The sequence below is a fragment of the Mus musculus genome, chromosome 12, assembly GCF_000001635.26.
Source record: "Mus musculus strain C57BL/6J chromosome 12, GRCm38.p6 C57BL/6J".
Classification (NCBI taxonomy): domain Eukaryota; kingdom Metazoa; phylum Chordata; class Mammalia; order Rodentia; family Muridae; genus Mus; species Mus musculus.
Genome location: NC_000078.6, coordinates 8,673,166 through 8,694,492, shown reverse-complemented (window position 1 = coordinate 8,694,492; position 21,327 = coordinate 8,673,166). Strand labels below are relative to the sequence as shown.

General features: G+C 40.6%; 1 protein-coding gene across 32 annotated transcripts in view; it reads right to left on the bottom strand.

The window, feature by feature from the left end:
- Pum2 (pumilio RNA-binding family member 2) overlaps positions 1-20,401 on the bottom strand; it is a 78,492-nt gene extending 58,091 nt beyond the window's left edge. For 9 of the 32 annotated variants that reach the window (XM_006515284.4, XM_006515285.4, XM_006515280.4 and 6 more), the window contains exon 1: positions 20,013-20,276. The gene's annotated coding sequence lies outside the window, so the exon portion shown is untranslated. Of the gene's footprint in view, positions 1-1,883; positions 2,071-19,653; positions 19,813-20,012; positions 20,277-20,322 lie in introns of those variants that run through there. The other 23 variants (XM_006515282.4, XM_030246995.1, XM_030246998.1 and 20 more) reach the window with 14 other exon arrangements.
- Between the last annotated feature and the right edge of the window lie 926 nt (positions 20,402-21,327).

The window sequence follows — 21,327 nt, the reverse complement described above, 5'->3', positions numbered from 1 at the left end:
GTGAGTTCAATTCCCAGCAACCACATGGTGGCTCACAACCATCTGAGATGGGATCTGATGCCCTCTTCTGGTGTGTCTGAAGAGAGTGACAGTGTACTCATAGACAAAAAAAAAAATTAATCTAAGTGTGAGAGAGAGAGAGAGAGAGAGAGAGACAGACAGACAGACAGAGACACAGACAGACAGAAACATCGACTGACCTAGCACTGTGATGACATAGAAAGAGAACTCTCCACTTTCTTAGGGGCTTCAGCTTGGCTTCTCAACTATTGATAAGGCGTCCTATCTGCCCAGCAGTCTGGGCCTGCCATTCATCTGCCTGTTCATTTATTTAGGCCCAAACCTGCCTTTTGCTTTACCTTATTCCTCCAGCTCAGTTCTGATCTTGCATCCAGACTCTGCAACTAGGAGCCAGCAGTTTCTCTAACTTGAGGTTATATAACTTATTAACAGACTGGCATTCATATCAGGCAGGTCCCCAGCATTAGCCTCTCAGGCTTCTTTCTTTAAAAATTTTTGCCTCTTTAACCTTTACAGCTATTCTGTAACCTACACACACACACTACACTGTGTCATCTGAGAGTTAATACTAATAAATAAGATTGTAAGAATGTGTTTTTGGCCCGGGAGTGGTGGCGAATACCTTTAATCCCAGCACTTGGGAGGCAGAGGCAGGCAAATTTCTGAGTACGAGGCTATCCTGGTAGTGAGTTCCAGGACAGCCAGGGCTACACAGAGAAACACTGTCTTGAAAAAAACTAAAAATAAAGGAAGGAAGGAAGGAAGGAAGGAAGGAAGGAAGGAAGGAGAGATGAGATGAGATAGATTGTGTTCTCTTTAACTAGAGCTATCAAGGAAAACAGTAATACCTGGCAAACTGCAGCCACTGAAGCCTTCTCTGTGAATTTACTGTTAAATAATGTCTCCTGGGCTGGAGAGATGGCTCAGTGGTTAAAAGCATGCACAAAGACACAAATGTGCTTGTCCATGTTTCTGATGTATGTTCAGAACAATCAACCAACATCAAGATAACGCATGACAGAATTAGGCTATACAGAACTTAAAAGCAATGGTTCTCAACTTTCCTAATACTGTAACCCTTTAATACATTTAAGTACCTCATCTTGTGACCCCTAACCATAAAATTATTTTCCTTGCTGCTTCATAACTGTAATTTTGCTAGTTATTAATTGCAATGTAAACTCTGATATGCAGGGCGGTCTTAGGCAACCATCAACCCTTTGTGACCCACAGGATGTACCTGGCTAAAAGTACCTATCAACTGTGCTAGATGAAGGAAAAGCATGCTTCCAGTATGCAAATCTGATTAATGTTGTCAACTTGACAAAATCTACAATGGACCTGAGAATGCCTATGGGGATTATATGAATTGCATTAAGTGAGATGGGATTGACTCTGATCTCAGCTACATAAACTGGAGAAGGAGTTAAGCACTAGCATCTGTCCCCGACTGCAGAGTCCCATGTGAGTAGCTGCGGGAAGCTGAGGCTTTGCTCCCTACTATGGCGGACTGTACTTAGAACTTTGAGTTAAATATACATCTTTTCTCCCTTAAGTTTCTCATGTCAGAGTATTTTATCAAAGCAACAGAAAAAGATAATAAGTATAAAATTTCAACAGTTCAGAGAAACTAGAAAAATAACCAAAATGAAACTACTAAAATGGAAAAAATATCTTTCAAGGTCAATAAATGCAATTACTAGCAGAGATAATAGAAGGGTCAGTTTAAAATTTGAAAAGGATTTCTAATCTAAAGGGGGGTGGGGGTGGGAAGGAAAATAAAGGTCACAAGACATGGTCAATGCCTGCAATCCCAACACTTAAGTAAAAGTATCAGGAATTCAGACTAGGTTACTACTTACTGTTCTCACTTAGCTCACCACCAAAACCAGGGGCCAGGAAAATGGCTCAGTAGGTAAACACTCTGCTGCCAAGCCAGGTAGCCTGAGTTCAATCCTTCAAACCTACATAGTGGAAGGAGAAGAGAGGTCTCCCAAAGTGACTGACTTCCACAGTTGTGACATATGTGCACACACCTATGTTTTTCTAGGTTCCTTTAAAGAAAACATAAAAAATAAAAATAAAGGAAGAGTATGATAACCTTCCATCACTTGGTAACATAAATGTCATCAGGACCAACCCTGCTGAAATATGTGCTTGTCTATTTGACTTCCAACATCAGATAGTTTCCTAGTCTAAATGGCAGCCTCTACTTCCAGACTACAAAATCTGAACCTGTGCAGATGCACTAAGTATTAGTGCATATAAATATACTGAAATACAGAAACAAAACAAGTGTGCTATATCTACTTGCAAGGAACTTATGGGAGTTAAAGATGCTAAATAAACAGGGAGTAAATGTGAAGACCTGGGACATTACTTATATTTTACTGATCAGAAATCACAAATCTCCTTCAAAGATGCTATTAGCCCTAATCATCTAATTAAATATTTTATTCCAGCCCACCACTGTCACTGAATAAAAACCTATCAAATATTTCTATATAAGATCGTTTTAGCTCCTTAAGATTAAATCTTCTTGAAGATTACCTCAAGGAGGTAAAGTAAGATATTCTTCTACATATGGAAATATGTCTTCCACTAAAACCCATCTTGGGAAAAAAACCAGTAAACTGTCATTACAAAGTCTTTCATATTACAAGGCATTCATTCTTTCCATTGCTTTATTTGAAAAACAAAATAATGCTCATGAAACATTCATTTTGGAAAAAAATACTACAGAACCAACATACTTCGATGGAGGTTAATGCTAGCTTCCAATATGCCAATAGTCTGTGAAGTCAGATCATTGAGACGGTAATGAGGATGGCCTACTTCAGATAACTACTGGGATACCACAAAAAGGTGATCAAAATCTTGTCAGATACAAGATATATTTTTCCATCAAAATAACAGTATTTCTAAGCTGCTGTTGTTTTCTAATTTAAAACCGCATCAATCTGGCATAATGGCTCAGAAATAGAACCCTGAAGACCTGAGTTCAAGATCTCCAGGACCCACATGAGAGAGAGGGAACCAATCACTACAAGTTGCCCCAACCTCTACATGCTCTCATGGCAGATATGCACCCACATCAAAACAAATGTTTTAAAATAAATTAAAATCTCACCACCCCAAAAAGCAGAACAAGACATAAGCCTCACTGTATAATTAATGTAGTTTGAAATAGTGCCACCCATTATAAAGAATCATGACTAAAATCAAAAGAGCCCAAGCCTAAACTTTAGCAGGAACTTGAGAATAAAAAAAAAATAGATACATTAAGAAACTAACAAATCCAGAATGTGCAGGTAAGGTAGACATCAACTGATTTCACTAATACATCTACAAAGTGAAAATTCTAAAGTGGGTAAGCTGTGTTTGAATTTTGATTCTCACAACCAAATACAAAATGCTTTGTGAAAACAAATTTTGTTAGGCGTGATACTGGTAAGATAGCTTTACACATTCTCATTATTATAAGAATAAAAGTAAAATAGATATTTCATACAATGCTGAATACAAAGGATAGATATCCAAGAATTCACTCTATTTTCTTTACAACATTTGACATTTTCCATAATCAAGGTTAATGAAATACATACAACCAAAAGCTCTCTGAAGGGGCTGGTGAGAAGGTTCAGTGGTTAAGAGCACCGGGTGTGCTTCCAGGTGCTCTGAGTTCAATTCCTAGTAACAACAAGGTGGCTCACAACCATCTATAAAAAGGGATGTGATGCCCTCCTTCTGGTATGCATGTGTACATACAAAAGAGAGCATGAATCTCTTTTTAAAAAACTATATGAAAACAGGTGGTGGTAGGGCACACCTTTAATCCCAAAACTTGGAAGGATATCTCAGTTCCAGGCCAGCCTGGTCTCCAGAGTGAGTTCCAGCCAGGGCTGTTACACAGAGAAACCCTGTCTCCAAAAACCCAAAACAAAAACACTGCAGCTATATGAAGCAATAAATACAAGGGAGCTGGGGAGATGTCTGAGTCAGTAAAGTATGAGGATAGGAATTGGGATTCCCAGCAACCTTGTAATTGCTGGGAAGGCAAAACCAAGAGGATTCCTGGCACCTGCCAGCCAGCTAGTCGTGCAAAATTAGTCAGCTCCACATTCAGTGACGGACTTGTCTCGAAAAATAAGAAGGGCCGGGTGTGGTGGCCCACGCCTTGAATCCCAGCACTGGGGAGGCAGAGGCAGGCGGATTTCTGAGTTCGAGGCCAGCCTGGTCTACAGAGTGAGTTCCAGGACAGCCAGGGCAACACAGAGAAACCCTGTCTCGAAAAACCAAAAAAAAAAAAAAGAAAAAAAAAAAAAAAAAAAAAAAAAAAAAAAAATTGAGTGGATTATGAAGCCTGACTTCATGAATAGATTAGTGCACTGATAAGATTCATGACATGACCCAATTACTGGGAGCTGAATAAGAACAGAACATTAAGAGTGTGGACTCTAAATGGAGAAGTAGGTAACTCATAGGTGCCTTTTAAAGACTTACTTCCTGTCTAAGCATTCCCTCTTCATTCTGCTCAGCTTCCTAGTTCAATGGCTTACTCTACTATGAAGTTACTGCTTCCCCACAGGCTCAGTAACATAAAACCAACCCATCATGAAATAAAACCTCTAAAGCTAAATAAATATTTTCTCCCTTAAACTGTTCCATTTATTTGGCACTGCTATGGAATGCTAACAAAGCTGATAACTATTGAACTCTTAATTTTAAAGAAATCTTTGTCCTTATCTTTCTTTAGCTCACCTGGACAGCATCTTACTAGTTCTCTTATGTGCAAATCCTTCAAAACTGTATCAAATAGCCCAGGTTTTCTTTTTCTTTTTTTATTAGATATCTTCTTTATTTACATTTCAAATGCTATCTCGAAAGTTCCCTATACCCTCCCCTCGCCCTGCTCCCCTACTCACCTACTCCCACTTCTTGGCCCTGGCATTCCCCTGTACTGAGGCATATAAAGTTTGCATGACCAATGGGTCTCTCTTTCCAGTGATGGCCGACTAGGCCATCTTCTGCTACATATGCAGCTAGAGACACGAGCTCTGGGAGTACTGGTTAGTTCATATTGTTGTTCCACCTATAGGGTTGCAGACCCCTTCAGCTCCTTGGGTGCTTACTAGCTTCTCCATTGGGGGCCCTGTGATCCATCCAATAGCTGACTGTGAGCATCTACTTCTGTGTTTGCCGGGCACTGGCACAGCCTCATACAAGACAGCTATATCAGGGTCCCTTCAGCAAAATCTTGCTGGCATATGCAATAGTGTCTGGGTTTGTTGGCTGATTATGGAATGGATCCCCGGGTGGAGTAGTCTCTGTAACTCCTTTAATGGGTATTTTGTTCTCTGTTCTAAGGAGGAATGAAGTATCTATCCACACGTTGTTTTTCCCTCTTCTTGATTTTCTTGTGTTTTTGCAAATATAGCCTAGGTTTTCAACTAAAGTTCTTTTTATCAATATAGTATAACAGAAATCCAAGACAAAAGACTTAGAATATATAGATACACAAAACTGAAATAAGTGTCTTAATTAGGGTTTCTATTCATACACAAAACATCATGACCAAGAAGCAAGTTGGGGAAGAAAGGATTTATTCAGTTTACACTTCCACATTGCTGTTCATCACCAAAGAAGTCAGGACTGGAAGTCAAGCATTTTAGGAAGCAGGAGCTGATGCTGAGGCCATGGAGGGATGTTACTTACTGGCTTGCTTGCCCTGCCTTGCTCAGTTTGCTTTCTTATAGAACCCAAGACCACCAGTCCACAAGGGGCCCTCCCCCCTTGATCACTAATTGAGAAAATGCCTTACAGCTTGGTCTCATGGAGGTATTTCCTCACCTGAAGCTCCTTTCTCTGTGATAACTCCAGCTTGTGTCAAATTGACACAAAACCAGCCAGTACAAAGTGCTTCTTAAAGTATTTTTTGTTTTGTTTTGTTTTTTCAAAACAGGGTTTCTCTGTGTAGCCCTGGCTGTCCTGGAACTCACTATGTAGACCAGGCTGGCCCCAAACTCAGAAATCTGCCTTCCTCTGCCTCCCAAGTGCTGGGATTAAAGGCGTGCACCACCACTGCCCAGCTGCTTCCTAAAGTATTAACTGCCTATCTTGTTTTTGGTTTTTTTTTTTTTTTTGGTTTTTCAAGACAGGGTTTCTCTGTGTAGCCCTGGCTGTCCTGGAACTCACTTTGTAGACCAGGCTGGCCTCGAACTCAGAGATCCACCTGCCTCTGCTGGGATTAAAGGCGTGTGCCACCACGCCCGGCTTTTAACTGCCTATCTTAATGAGTTTGTTTAAAAAAAAAATCAATATACAATTCTCAGATGTGAAAGTTTCTCTTTTGTGAATTTGCTTCATACAAACAGCATCATTAACAGAGCAGAACTATTCAACAGTTTTTACCCAATAGTGCTTTATGAACAATCCAAGTTCAACAGAAAAAAAAAAGATTTAATAGTAACAAAAGCCCATGTACTAAAAATGTTATTAAAATTAAAGCTATATGTACTAATAAAACATCCATTATATTAAGGAAAATACCAAACAGTTCTTTAATGCAATTTTAAAGGATTTTTCTTTCAAACATTTCAATGCGCATCTTGGGGGATGGGGTGGTGTTGTGAAAAGGGGACCTAATGAAACTCAGGATGGTTTCAAACTATGTAGGTAAGAATGACCATGAACTAATCTTCCTATCTCCATTTTCAAAGTGCCATGCTTACAGGTATACATACAGGTATCCACCAGGCTCAGTAAGATTATTTACTTAAGGAGAGTAGACAGCAGGAAATAGTCAACCTCATAGAAACAAAGAGAATGCAAAGAATCAACAAAACCAAGAGGCACAGAGACAGTATCTAAATTAACAAAATCCTAAACAAAAAGGGAGACATAAAAGACATTGAAGAAATTCAAAGAATCATATATCTTACTTCGAACGCCTGTACTCCACAAAATTGAAAAATCTAAACAAAATGGACAATTTTCTTAGTAATGTTAAATCAAGATCAGGTAAACAATTTAAATAGGGATATAACCCCTAAGGAAATAGAAGCTATCATTAAAAGTCTCCTTAGGCCAGATGGTTTTAGCATAGAATTCTACTAGACTTTCAAAGAAGAGCTAATACCAATAATACCCACCCCCCTCAAACTATTCCACAAAACAGAAACAGAAGTAACATTGTCAAATCATTGTAGGAGGGGCTGGAGAGATGGCTCAGCGATTAAGAGCACTGACTGTCCTTCCGAAGGTCCTGAGTTCAATTCCCAGCAACCACAGGTGGTTCACAACCATCCGTAATGGCTTTCTGATGCCGTCCTCTGGTGAGCATGAAGATAGTATACTCATACATATAATATATATATATATGTATATGTATGTATATATAAAAAAAACCAAATCATTGTAGGAAGTCAGTCACCCTGATTCCTAAACCACACAAAGACTCAACAAAGAATATCAGACCAAATTCCTTTATGGACATTGATGCAGAAGTACTCAATAAAATACTCACAAACCAAATCCAAGAACACATCAAAAAAATCATCAAGTAGACTTCACCTAGGGATCCAGGGAAGATTCAAAAAGAAAACACATCAAGGTAATTGATCACATAAACAAACTGAAAGAAAAGAACCATTAGATGCTAATAAAAAAAGCCTTTAACAAAATCCAACATTCCTTTGATTTAAAAGTCTCAGAGAGGGCTGGATAGATAGCTCAGCTGTTAAGAGCACTGACTGCTCTTTAATAGGTCCTGAGTTCAATTCCCAGTTCAATTCCACATGGTGGCTCACATCCAGCTGTAATGAGATGTGATGCCCTCTTCTGGTGTGTCTGAAGACAGCTACAGTGTATTCATACATAAAATATAATTCTTTAAAAAAAAAAAAAAAGAGAAGCCGGGCGTGGTGGCGCACGCCTTTAATCCCAGCACTCGGGAGGCAGAGGCAGGTGGATTTCTGAGTTCGAGGCCAGCTTGGTCTACAAAGTGAGTGCCAGGACAGCCAGGGCTACACACAGAGAAACCCTGTCTCGAAAAACCAAAAAAAAAAAAAAAAAAAAAAGAGATCAGATGCATACTTAAACTCAATAAAAACAATATACAGCAAACCAATAGCCAATATCAAATTAAATAGAAACTTAAAGCAATTCCACTAAAATCAGAGACAAGGCTGCCCACTCTCCCCATATCTATTCAATAGAGTTCTTGAAGTTCTACCTAGAGGATTAAGACAAGTAAAGGAGATCAAGGGGATACAAACTGGAAAGGAAGAAATATTGCTATTTGCAGATGATATGATAGTATATGTAAGTGACCCCAAAATTCTACCAGAGAATTCATGCAGCTGATAAACACCTTCAGCAAAGTGGCTGAATAAAAAATTAACTTAAAAAAATTCAGTAATGTTAAATGGGCCGAGAAAGAATTTAGTAAAGCAACCTTAGTGTAACTCTAACCAGGCTTCTGTAAGGCAAAGGACACATCAATGGGACAAAACAGAAACCTACAGAATGGGTAAAGATCTTCAACCCTACATCTGATAGAGGACTAATATCCAAAATATCTAAAGAACTCAAGAAATTAAACACCAACAAACCAAATAATCCAATTTAAAAATGGGGTACAGAACTAAACAGAATTCTCAACAGAGGAACCTCTAATTGCTGAGAAGCACTTAAATATTCAACATCCTTAGTCAACGGGAAAATGCCTGCCTTCAAGATATGCAGAGATAAAGATGGAGCAGAGATTGAAGGAATTATCAACCAATTACCAGCCTAAATTGAGACCCATCCATCATATAGGAGAGAGCCAACCCTTGACACTATTAATGATACTTTGCTCTATGCTTGCAGACAGGAACATAGCATTAACTGTCTTCTGAAAGGCTTCACTCAGCAGCTGATAGAGATACAGAGACCCACAGCCAAACTTCAGGCAGATCTCAGGGAAGAGTAAGAGATTGTCTTAGTTTGTGTTTTACTGCTGTGAACAGACACCATGACCAAGGTAACTCTTATAAGGCCAACATTTATATAATCATCAGGCAGGAGCATGGCAGCATTCAGGCAGACACGGTGCAGCGAAGCTGAGAGTTCTACATCTTTATCTGAAGGCTACTATGAAGACAGACACTTCCAGACAGCTGGGATGAGGGTATTAAAGCCACCCAGTGACACACTTACTCAAACAAGGCTACACTTCCTAATACACCTACTCCAATAAGGCAACAACAGTGGCACTCCCTGGGCCAAACATACAAGCCATCACAGAGATAAAATTGAGTGAGCTGGAGGGGTCAAGGACACCAAAAGACCTACAGAGTCAACTAACCTGGAACCTTGGGAACTCAGAGACGAAACCACCAACCCAAAGCAGTGTCAGGCTGGACCTAGAGCCCCTAGACATTTATAGAAGATGTGAAGGTTTGTCTTCATGTGGGTCTCCTAATAAAATGAGCAGGGTTGCTGCGCACGCCTTTGATCCCAGCACTTGGGGAGGCTGAGGCAGGAGGATTTCTGAATTCGAGGCCAGCCTGGTCTACAGAGTTCCAGGAGAGCCAATGCTATACAGAGAAACCCTGCCTCGAAAAACCAAAAAGAAAAAAAAAAAAAAAGTAGCAGGGTTGTCTCTGACTTTGTAGCCTGAGCTTGGATCCCCTTCCTCTAGCTGGGCTACCATGTGGGAGAGGATGCATTTAGTCCTGCTATAACTTGATGTGCCAGAGTGGGTTGGTAACAGAGGGTAACTACCCTCTGAGAAAGGGAAAGGACAGTGGGGAGGGGCTTGTAAGGGTGGGGCTGGGAGGAGAGGGAGGCTTCAATCAGGATCTAAAGCGAACGATTAAATAAAAAAAATGATTGGCTTACAATTCTTTGAAATAAGTTCCTTGTTCAATATATTTAAGATACATTGATCTCTAAAACCCAGTAGCTATTTTTAAGCTCTGAGCACATGCTTAATTTAGGTCACCGTGGTTCACCCATTGTCCTTAAGACTTTACCCCAGTATCAACACAGCTATTTTTGGTCTATGTGTGGGCTGTAACTACTTGTTAGTATACATATGTGTACATGTGTAGGCAAGAGATAGATCTTTGTGCTCCAAGACAGGGCAAGAGCAGAGTTTATCAATTCAGCCAAGGTAGTTAGACAATGAATTTCAACAACCAGCCTGTTTCTACATACCCCACCACCACCACACACACACACACACAAAATGGGGTTATAGATATGCATTATTTTGCCTGGCTTTTTATGTGGGTTCCATCTGGGAATCCAAAATAAGATTTTCATGACTATGTGCCAGGTACTCTACCAACTAAGACATCTCGCAATCTCTCATGGTAACATTTTAAGCAAATGTTAACACAAAAAATACCAAGGGAAAAAAACCCAGTAACTTCCCCTAGACAACTTAAAAAAAAAAAAAAAGAACATATGTACTTTTCCATATAGGCTATATAAAATAGTCTTAACTTTATAATGATTTGTGGCGTTTAACAATTAACACCTTTTAACAGTTAAAAGCTTTAAAATGTTTATTGTTATCTATGAAATAGTGTAAAATATATGGTTTGTACAAATCTAAATTGAATAGAGTCTTTTTTAGATAATGATGAATTGAAATTCTTTTCCCCTCAGACATTCAAATAAACCATGAATTCTTGATCATTTTCTTCTCACCAACAATCAAAATATCCTAAAGATGACAAGCTCCAGGGCTGCAGGGCTGGAGAGATAGCTCAGCTGTTAAGAGCACTAAGTGACTGCTTTTCCAGAGGACCTGGATTCAATTCCCAGCACCAATATCACAGATAACAATTGTCTGAAATTCTAGTTCTAAGAGATCCAACAACACCTTCTGGTTTCTTTGAATACCAGGCACACACATGGTGCACAGACATATACATAGGCAAAACACCCACATACATAAAAACATTTTTAAGAGGGGTTGTGAATAAGATTCTTCAGCACGACTTAAAACTTATTCTATGTTCTTTAAACAGAAAATTCTAGGACTATCATACAAAATAAAATTTGTATTTAAAAAAACAAAAGCAGGTATTGAATGGTAAGACTAGTAATAATAAAACTAGTAAATAAATTCTAAGTTTACTTTAATTGTAAATTCCATGCCAGAATTCCTCACCCAGAACCCACAGTATAGAGAAAACTTGCTCAAGTTTGTACACACACACACAGAGCACATAATACTTTTAAAAATTTAAAAAACTTTTAGATATGAACACCTTTTCTTATCCAAAATATAACCCTGCTTCCTGAATACAGACGCAGTGTGACACAGAAGCTGCCTCATACTGCAGCCATGCCTTTCCTCATGGCAAGACAATGGCGTGATCCTACTTTGGCTGTAGTTAGGAGGTCTGTTCTTTGCCATCTGAAATGCCTACAGGTTCCTACAAAGGCTCAGCTCACGACCCTGAAAGTAAAATTTCAATTTCAGCTGCCTACCATAAAGAATACACTTACTACACTGACTTTAGTTACCTTCTAAAGAGCCAGAAAGGGTTCAAACATAGCAGTTTGAAGATCTCACTCAAGGTAAGAAGTCAAATTTGGAATGTGAAGGTATTCGCTATTAGGTACTGGCTTTGAACTGAGCTAACAGTAAGCACCTTCTCTATTGGCCCAAGGAAGATCATATAATCATCTGACATTCTGTTTTGTGCTTTGATGTATTGCATCTAACTGTATGAAGAGCCTTAGCTATAAAAGCTAGCCCCATAGTAAGAATTTCTCTTCTTTGCCTCCCCCATCTTCATTCTTGAAGAAGAGCTCAAATATGTGGGCACACAATCTAAGGAGAGAAAATATTTCCACATACAGTATAAGAATCGCTTTCTGTCTAAAATTTGTTATTTGGCAAAGAGTTACTTATTTCTTATCCTAATGTATATACTTCTATGGCTTTGTTCAGTCTTTTTTGACTTGACTGTAATAGACTAGATTTGTATCTTAGGGTTTGTACTGCTGTGAAGAAACACCATGACTAAAAAGCAAGTTGGGGAGGAAAGGGTTGACTTCCAGATCATAGTCCATTGTTGGAGGAAGTCAGGGCAGGAACATAAAGGCAGGAGCTGATGCAGAGACCATGGAGGGTGCTGCTTACTGACTGGCTTGCTTCTCATGGCTTGCTCTGCCTGTCTTAAGAGACTCCAGTCCAGGGATGCATCACCCACAAAAGGCTGTGCTCTCCCCAACTGATCACTAATAGAGAAAATGCCCTCATTTCCCAATTATGGATGCATTTCCTCAAAAATGGCTTTCTCTGTGATGACTCTAGTTTGTGTCAAGTTGACACACAAAACCAGCCAGTACAATTTGTTTACTGACTTCTTGAAACTAACATTTGGAAAATAACATGAAATAATATTTTGCAGGGGGAAAAAGGGAATAATACCTATTCCACAGAGGCAACCTTATTTCCAAACATTACTTCTTTTACTATTATTTTTAGATTTTATATATTGCATTTTTATTCTAAACAAACAAAAACCCCACTTAAGTATCAGCAAGCTCATGAAATACAGTAAGGCAGGACAGTTCATGCTTTCAGCCTGACCTCTGTCATTAAGATTTATAGGTTCTGAACACATAATACATGCCCTGCTTTTGATCTCCTGGTAACCTCATTCAACCATGAGCTTTTATATGTGAAGTTTTGTGGAATCCTGGTTGTTCGATCCTAAGCAATAGCAGCAATACCCCAGAATTTTGAATTTTAACTTAAGACATACAAGCACTTTTATTCAAATTGATCACAATGTAATATACATTTAAAGTTTAGGAAAATCTTTTTCTTTTTCCTTTTAATTAGATATTTTCTTTATTTACATTTTGAATGTCATCCCCTTTCCTGGGTTCCCCTCCGAAAACCCCAACCACCCACCAACAACAACCCACCCACACCTAATTCCTGGTCCTGCCATTCCCCTACACTGGGGCATCGAGCCTAAACAGGACCAAGGGCCTCTCTCCCATTGATGACTGATGAGGCCATACTCTGCTACATATGCAGCTGGAGCCATGCATACTCTTTGGTTGGTGGTTTAGTCCATGGGAGCTCTGGGAGTACTTGTTGGTTCATATTGTAATTCCTCCTATGGGGCTGCAAACCCCTTCAGCTCTTTGGGTCCTTTCTCTAGCTCCTCCATTGGGGACCCTGTGCTCAGTCCAATGGTTGGCTGAGAGCATCCACCTCTATTTGTCAGGCACTCGCAGGAGACAGCTATATCAGGCTTCTATCAGTATGCACTTCTTGGTATCGACAAGTGTCTGGGTTTGGTGACTGTATATGGGATGGATCCCCAGGTGAGGCAGTCTATGGATGGTCATTCCTTCAGTCTCTGCTCCATTTTGTCTCTGTATCTCCTCCCATGGGTATTATGTTCCCCCTTCTAAGACCACACTTTGGTCTTCCTTCTTCTTGAGTTTCATGTGGTCTGTGAATTGTACCTTGGGTATTCCAAGCTTCTGGGCTAATAGCCACTTATCAGTGAATGCATATCATGTGTGTTCTTTTGTGACTGGGTTACCTCACTCAGGATATTTTCTAGTTCCATCCATTCACCTAAGAATTTCATAAATTCATTGTTTTTAATAGCTGAGTAGTACTCCACTGTGTACCACATTTTCTGTATCCATTCCTCCAGTTGAAGAACATCTGGGTTCTTTCCAGCGTCTGGCTTTTATAAATAAGGATGCTATGAACATAGTGGAGCATCTTATTACATGTTGGAGCATCTTCTGGGTATATGCCTAGGAGTGGTATTGCTGGGTCCTCAGCAATACTATGTCCAATTTTCTGAGGAACTGCCAAATTGACTTTCAGACTGGTTGTACCCACCAGCAGTGGAGGAGTGTTCCTCTTTCTCCACATCCTCGCCAGCATCTGCTGTCACCTGAGTTTTTAATCTTAGCCATGCTGATTGGTATGAGGTGGAATCTCAGGGTTGTTTTGATTCTAGCATTACTATTTAAAAGAATATTTCTTAGAGAAGGGATAGAACAGGCAGTGTCTTCAATGAAGTTCCAGTAATATTTTTCCCCCAGTCCCTCAAGGACAGGTTATATACCTAAATCCAAATACAACACAGGGGAAGCAATTCTGTAACAATTTTAGAATAGTTTCGGGATAATTTAAATCTTCCTTAACTGAAATTTTGGTTGTTCAAACCTAAATGAATAAATATCCCAATCAAATGACCACATTATGGTGAGCTCCAGTTGCTCCATTCAGATCTTGACACTTCTCTCCCAGTCACTATGTGAATCCCTCTGGCCAAATAACATTTCATGTATCTCTTGACATTAATGTCCCTAAATTTTGTATCATCATTATTATATATGTATACATGACACTGAGTGTGTGAGGACACCAGTACAACACTCATGCAGAGATGAAAGAACAACTTGGCAGAGTCAGCTCTCTCCTCCCACCTTTACATAGGTTTGGGGTGGAATATATTTAGGTTACTAGGCTTGCATGGCAAACATCATTATTCATCGAGTCGTCTCACCAACCCTAACTTCTCTAACTCTTTTAAAAAGACTCAGTTATTGTAATGGCTATTCCTGGTTGTCAACTTGATTATATCTAGTCAACTAATTAATAATGGAATGGATTAATCTGAACTATAATCCATAATTGGAGAACTCAACTTTGATCCAGATCTTGAGGCTGGGAGACACAAGCTCCTCACCTGGATCTTGGCATGGAGATCTTGAGGCATAATGGCTATGAAAAGCCCAGGCAATGTAACATATGCCTTTAATCCCAGGAGACTAAGGCAAGGAGATTTCAGAGTTCAAGGTCAGCCTAGGACAAAACAAGGCCCTCCAACTCGGGATTGTAGTTCATTCCAGTTATACCTATACAAACTTTTCCCGACTACTACTGTATTTTCTACCCCAGAGTTCACAGCCACCTTTATAATATCACCTTTATGACAGCATACTGAATAAAAACCCAAGTTAACCCTTTCTCTACACTATAAATTCCTTAAGAACAAGAATTACTGATTACCAGCATCTAAAGACAGTATAGTTCAAGACCAATCTACAATCCTCAAACAAGTGTGCTTTTGATAGTATACCTTAATAAAAATACATATTCAAAAACAAATATACTATGTTCTTTAACATTCCATGAATACTTTAAGAATTTTCATTTAAAAGGGCAATTATTTTTAGCAAGCATTTAGAGTACTCTTACTGATGGTGAAGACACAAAAATCTAGAAATTAAAGCACCCTTTCTCTCCATTTTTTTTGAAAAATCAATTATTATAATTATACTTCAATCAAAATGTTCAAGCCAGACACAGTAGCTTTACCTGCAATCCCAGCACTTGTTAAGAGGCAGGAGGATTTTAAATTCAAGGTCATACTCTCAGGAGTTTCCACACCAACCTAAGCTACATAACATCCTAACCTTACCCCACCTCCTTATTCCAAAACAAAAACAAAAAACCAAACCAAACTGAATACATAAACAAACAAGCAGCTGTAGAAAAAACCCAGACCCACTTTCTAACTTCAAAACTTTATGCTGTGAATAAAGATTTAGATTTTACTATAAGTATCTGACATTTTATCACAAAAAAAAGTATAGATAAAATGGTATGGAGAAGTTCAAATAGCTCCTACCTGTGCTTAATTTTGTTTTTTAGAAACAATGTTTCTGTGTGTGTCCTGGAACTTGAGTAGATTGGTCTCAAACTCAGATTTGCCTATCTCTACCTCCCATGTGCTGGGATTAAAGGCATGCTCTACCACCACCACTTGGAATATTTAATTTTTTTGATAGTTAACAAACTTTGTAATTTAGTCTATTGTTTCTTTCTTCCCGTTTTGACAGACTGTTACATAGCTATCCATAGATTTCCCCCACCTCTATATTTCACTTACCTGTATTGTCTGAATAAAACCAACTGCACCTTAGTTAAGATTCACTTATTTCTAAGAAGTCTTTTGGAAATGGTGCCAAAGGGATAAGGTGATGTCTCAGTGAGTAAAGAGTGAGAACCTGAGTTTAGATCCCCAAAAACCTATATACAGCCAAATCTCCAGGTCCTAAGGTAGGTAGGTAAGAGACAAAACATGAGAAACCCTTAAATCTCCAAGAGCTCATTTTTTGCAATAGCAAACAAGAACCCCCACCCCACCCCATATACAACAAGGTAGAAGGTCAGGACTCACACCCAATATCATCCTCTGATCTCCACACATGTACTCTGTCACATTCAAGTCCTATGTTTGAATACTAGAACACAAACACAAAGAAAAGAACTTGCTACTCTTGGCAAGTCAATTACAACAGAAATCATCACAAAGATTGACCTTAAAAACCAGGTCAGACTCCCTATTTGACTTTTGTTTTTTTAAAAAAGGGACTATACAAAAACAATACTTTCCTACTTTTCCAGTTCTACCACATTATACATTTGTTGGCAGTTACAAGTTTTATTCCTTCCCAGGGGTATCCAACTTTTGACATTATTACAACACTGTCTTCTATGAAATACTTAAGAACCACACAAACTTAATTTTTAGAAGTATTTCATAATGTTTTAGGTGAGTTTAGGGTTTTATGGTGAGTTGCATCCATAGTTATTCTTGACCACATACAGCTAATGGACCAAGAACTGGACATGCCTGATAGGCAGTGCTGACTGAGTATATAGTCTTATAGTATAAAGTATAGCCAAGTACACTAAATCCTCTCCAGGAAACAAATTTGGGGGAGCCCAAGCACATACTTTGCCAGAAAGTAGGTGATAATAATCCTGTTTGTTTGTTTTTCCCCCTGTCCTGCTTGCAGTCAATTAAAACACACCTTTTTCACATTTGAAATTACTCTTCTGTAGCTGGCAGCTAGTGTGACAAGCACATCAGGTGGGCACATCTGGATGTTTCTCAGTACTCTCAAATCTTTTATCCCTCCACAAAAGAAAAGAAAGTGAAAACAAGTGACCTGTTGCTTGAGAATGGATTAAGACTTTCAGAATGGAGTAAAGAAACCATCCTTCTGTCAACACATTTGAATAAAGTCAATCACTTTCAATTTCTTAAACCATTTCATTTTAGATTCAAAAAAGGTAAGAGTCAGAAAGACTCATTTAAAAAGTCAATGAAAACTTAAAGTTACTCTTTAAGGTGAAGGCTGCTAACTAAGCAAATCCTAAATTCTCATTTAAAGTTCAATCTCTTGAATTATGGAAAGAAAAAGCATCATCTCATCTCTAAATTTACTATTTCTTGAAATATTAAGAAAAAGCATTATGCACCTCCTATATAATAATAATAATTCTACAGTGTTTCAAGCACTAGAAAAGTTTGAAAATATCTTTAAGTCCATGTTTCAACTACAAAAGCAGTAATTATTTAAAAACTGACTTGTTAACCAAGAGTGTTGCACGCCCCTTTGATCCCAGCACTTGGGATCAAAAACAAAAAACAACAACAAAAAAGAAGGCATGAAAACTGTCTGGCTTGCACTTTTTTTCTCCTTGTTTGTCTATTAGGCCTGTTGTAAGAGAATTAAGTACTATGCTGACCCCTTCCTCTCTTTTCCTGGGAGTGTGCCCCCAGCAGAAAATGTGTCTCACTTCATGAGACCAACCAGGATAGATAGTTCTTTCTGTTGGAGAGGATGGTGGTTGGCAGCTTGTGCTATAAGTGATTGTGTTAAGTCTAAAGTATTTCTCTGTGGCTTTGCCAGCATGAAAAATCGTTCGTTCGTTCCCCGTCTAACTTGCTTCTCAATTCAGTAGGTTCTGAATTTTAATGCAGTAGGAAAATATTCCTTCAAACTGAAATGTTTTGTTTTGAGACAGGGTTTCTCTGTGTCATCCTCTGGAACTCACTCTGTACACAAGACTGGCCTCGAACTCAGAAATCCGCCTGAGTCACAAGCCAATTTCAATTTACCCACCTACAAGTGCACTGTTTATTAACCTGCTAGTAAAATGGCCTAAAGCTGTAAATGAATACAAGTTAATCAAAGCCTTGTGAGATATGAGTATTTACATAGTGTATTTCAGATAAATACAAGAACAAACACCCACATACATACACACAAGCAGTCTTGGTCAGCGTTCTGGATGTCACACCTGGCCTAAATTGATTAGTACTTCTGATGTGGAAAAATACATTTTTAAAAGAGAAACTATCTCAACATTACAAAGAAGAGGAAAGAAAATCCATGGTTTTGTACCCATACTAAGTTACTTTAAAATTTTGGGCAGGCAACAAAGTAGAGGTAACAAAGTAGAGGTGGAGGACCTACAGCCAGACAACCTGAGTCCCATCCCCAGGACCCACACGGTGGGAGGAGAGAAGTAACTCTCACAATCTGTCCTCTGACCTCCATACACAAGCCACCAACACAGACAAGAAGTTACACAAAAATGTAATATAATTTTAAAGAAAAAATTACTTTAAAATCTTACTAAATATGAACTACCTAAAGGAACTTTAGACTCAAGACAAAGAAATTTTATTAAATCAGCTTAGATTGTCTGAAAATGTTTAAAAGTGCTCCTGGCAAATCCAGTTAAGGTAAATCTGCTAGACTGATAAAATGAGAAAAATAAAATTAAAGCCCTGAATACTGTAGCAAGTTTCTGAAATAAAAAAGTTATTGTAACTTTTTCATGTCGAACAGCTGTGCTCCAAAACATCAAAGACAACCCTACAGAACTTAATCTCTCCCAGAATCATTTTAAAGACATTCTTCAGTTAAAGAACATGCAGACAATTACTTATGACTGGTCACATGATGTAAATCATTTATAAACAGCAGGATATCGGACTAGCAACAGAGGCTTATTATTAACCAATTAAAAATAATCCATCTTTGTATTTTTAACAGGATTCCTGGCCAGAATTCCCTAAACCATCCTCCATTCACCCGGTCACATGGTTAGGAGTCACGAATCTAAGCGGTGAACAAGCTTCAAACACGCCAAGGTAACTCCTTAAAACTGCTTTCGTGACACACTGTATCGTTTCCAGGCACTGCACCCTGCTAAGCATTTAAAAACATTTCTCCTGAAATCATCACAGAAAACCCCTTCCTCCAGATTTCTTTAAATCTGAAAAAAACTATCATAGCATGTCTTCTTTTGTACATAAAACGTCTGAATTCCATTCCCTTCCCCAAAAGTTCAGCTGTTACAGAATAAAAGGCTACGAGGAAAAAGAAGGGTTTCTAAAGCCGTATTCTTGGAAGAAGCACTAACTTTACACGTGTTCGGCCATAAACTCCGCACAGTTTATTTCCCCTCAAATTTGACCGTATTCACAAGCAAAACTAAGGTTCGAATATCTGAAGTCGCTGTTTTGGTCTTCGGCTTTCAAGTTCCTCGTTCTTCGGGTACCGAAGAGATGTTCCCCTAACAAAAAGCACCACGTTCCTTTCTAAGGCACCTGAACAGGTCGAACCCCAGTCCCGATTTTCTTTCACATTCACATCCGTTTGCCAAGGTTTTCCTGGACACTCGCAGGCCAGAGGACCACCCCGCACCCCAACCTAGCGACCCCCGCCCACCCACCCTCGCTCTCATAAACCCACTCCTTCCGCTTCACCCACTTCCACCTCGCACGTTTCTCTGGATTCACCGTGCTTCTTCCAGACTGTGGGCACCGAGGGGCTGGAGGCCGCCTGGCACCCACACGGATCTGGTCACTAAGGCCGGCAAAGGGCGCGGGGCGCGGGAAGGAAGCGGGAAAGCGGCGAGTGCGCCCCCTCCCCCGCCGGCGCACACCCCCTTCCGGCTCCCCTCCCCCGGCATTGTGCGAGCGGGGCCCAGGCCGCGGCCCGCCGCGATCCCCGCCCAGGCCCGACCCGTTCCCGCCCGAGGCCTGCTCCCGCGGAGGCCGCCACACAAAGCCCAGAGCCGGCCCCCGCGGCGCCCACGGACCCGACGAAGCGAGCGCGGGCTGACTTACAGGGCTGCTGCGGCCGCGCTGCCTCAGCCGGGGGACACCGACCGTTGGGCACCGGCGGCGACGCTCTCGGCCGTCCGTCCTCCCCCTCCGCCTCCGGTGGCGGCGACGTCTTCTTTCTCCTCCTCCTACCTCCCTCCCCCCCACCCCACCTCCTTCTTCTCCTCCCCCTCCTCCTCCGAACCACCGAAGTACCGAGGGTGAGGCACAGAGACTCACAACAACATGGCTGCCGCCGCCGCCTCCCCTCCCCTCCCTCCCCCGCCCACCGGCCGCGCGCAAAGCACTGCGGGAGAAAGGGGGGAGCACTCACCCAGCCGCGACGCCTCGCAGTGAAGTGCGTACTTCTCCCGCGCGCCGGGCGCAGGGGGCCGGCCGGGGCTCCGCGCGTGCGCACTGGCGCGGCGCTCTCCTCGCGGGTGAGGCCGCCATCGGGCGTGCACTTCCCGGCCTTTACCTTCTGGGATCAGGGCTGGCCTGCACGCCGGACCTCTGGCGCTCTGCTCCCGGGGCTGGTCACGCGCCTCGTGTGGTGCTGCAAACCCCCGACTTTCTGTGTGAGACTGAATTTATTCATCCACCGCTTCCTCCCGGATATCTCATTGTTCTCCCTAAACTGCCTGTGTGTAAGCACTGCTGCCCATGCACCCCAAAATTGAAGTCTCTTTCCCCCTACTTCCGGTATGCTGGCACCTACAGGAGTTGTAGACCTTAATACAGCCCTACCGCTCAACGTTTATCTCCCCTTTTCCACTCAAATGTTGGAGGTTTAGGGATAAAAAAAAAATGCACCTTGTTATCGTCTACAGTAGGCAAGTGTTACTGACTTCCTGCAATTGATGAGCCAGGGGTACTGGGTAAGCACAAAAGAAACTACCTTGGCTATGTATCAGACTGAATGTTTTCTTATTACCAGTTACAGAATTGTCTTGCCCTTCCTTGAAATCTGCAGGGAACAACAATGGCTCCAAAGATTTGGTCGCAGTCGTTGGGACCACTTTCTATCACACCTCTCTTGGAGAGTTTAGGCCCTCATGGGACAACTTCCTAATTAATGGCTTACCTCCTGGTTTTGACAATCCAGGGCCTTTTAATTAACTCAGTGTCTTCCCTAGGCATCTGTGAGCTCTACCAGGCTAAGGACTGTATGTGCTTTGTTCATGTGATGTATCCTAGTGCCTGTTAAACACAGCTCTTTGGGTTTTCATCATTATAAAGACAGACTGATTTAAAATTTATCTTGCCGGGCGTGGTGGCGCACGCCTTTAATCCCAGCACTTGGGAGTCAGAGGCAGTCGGATTTCTGAGTTCAAGGCCA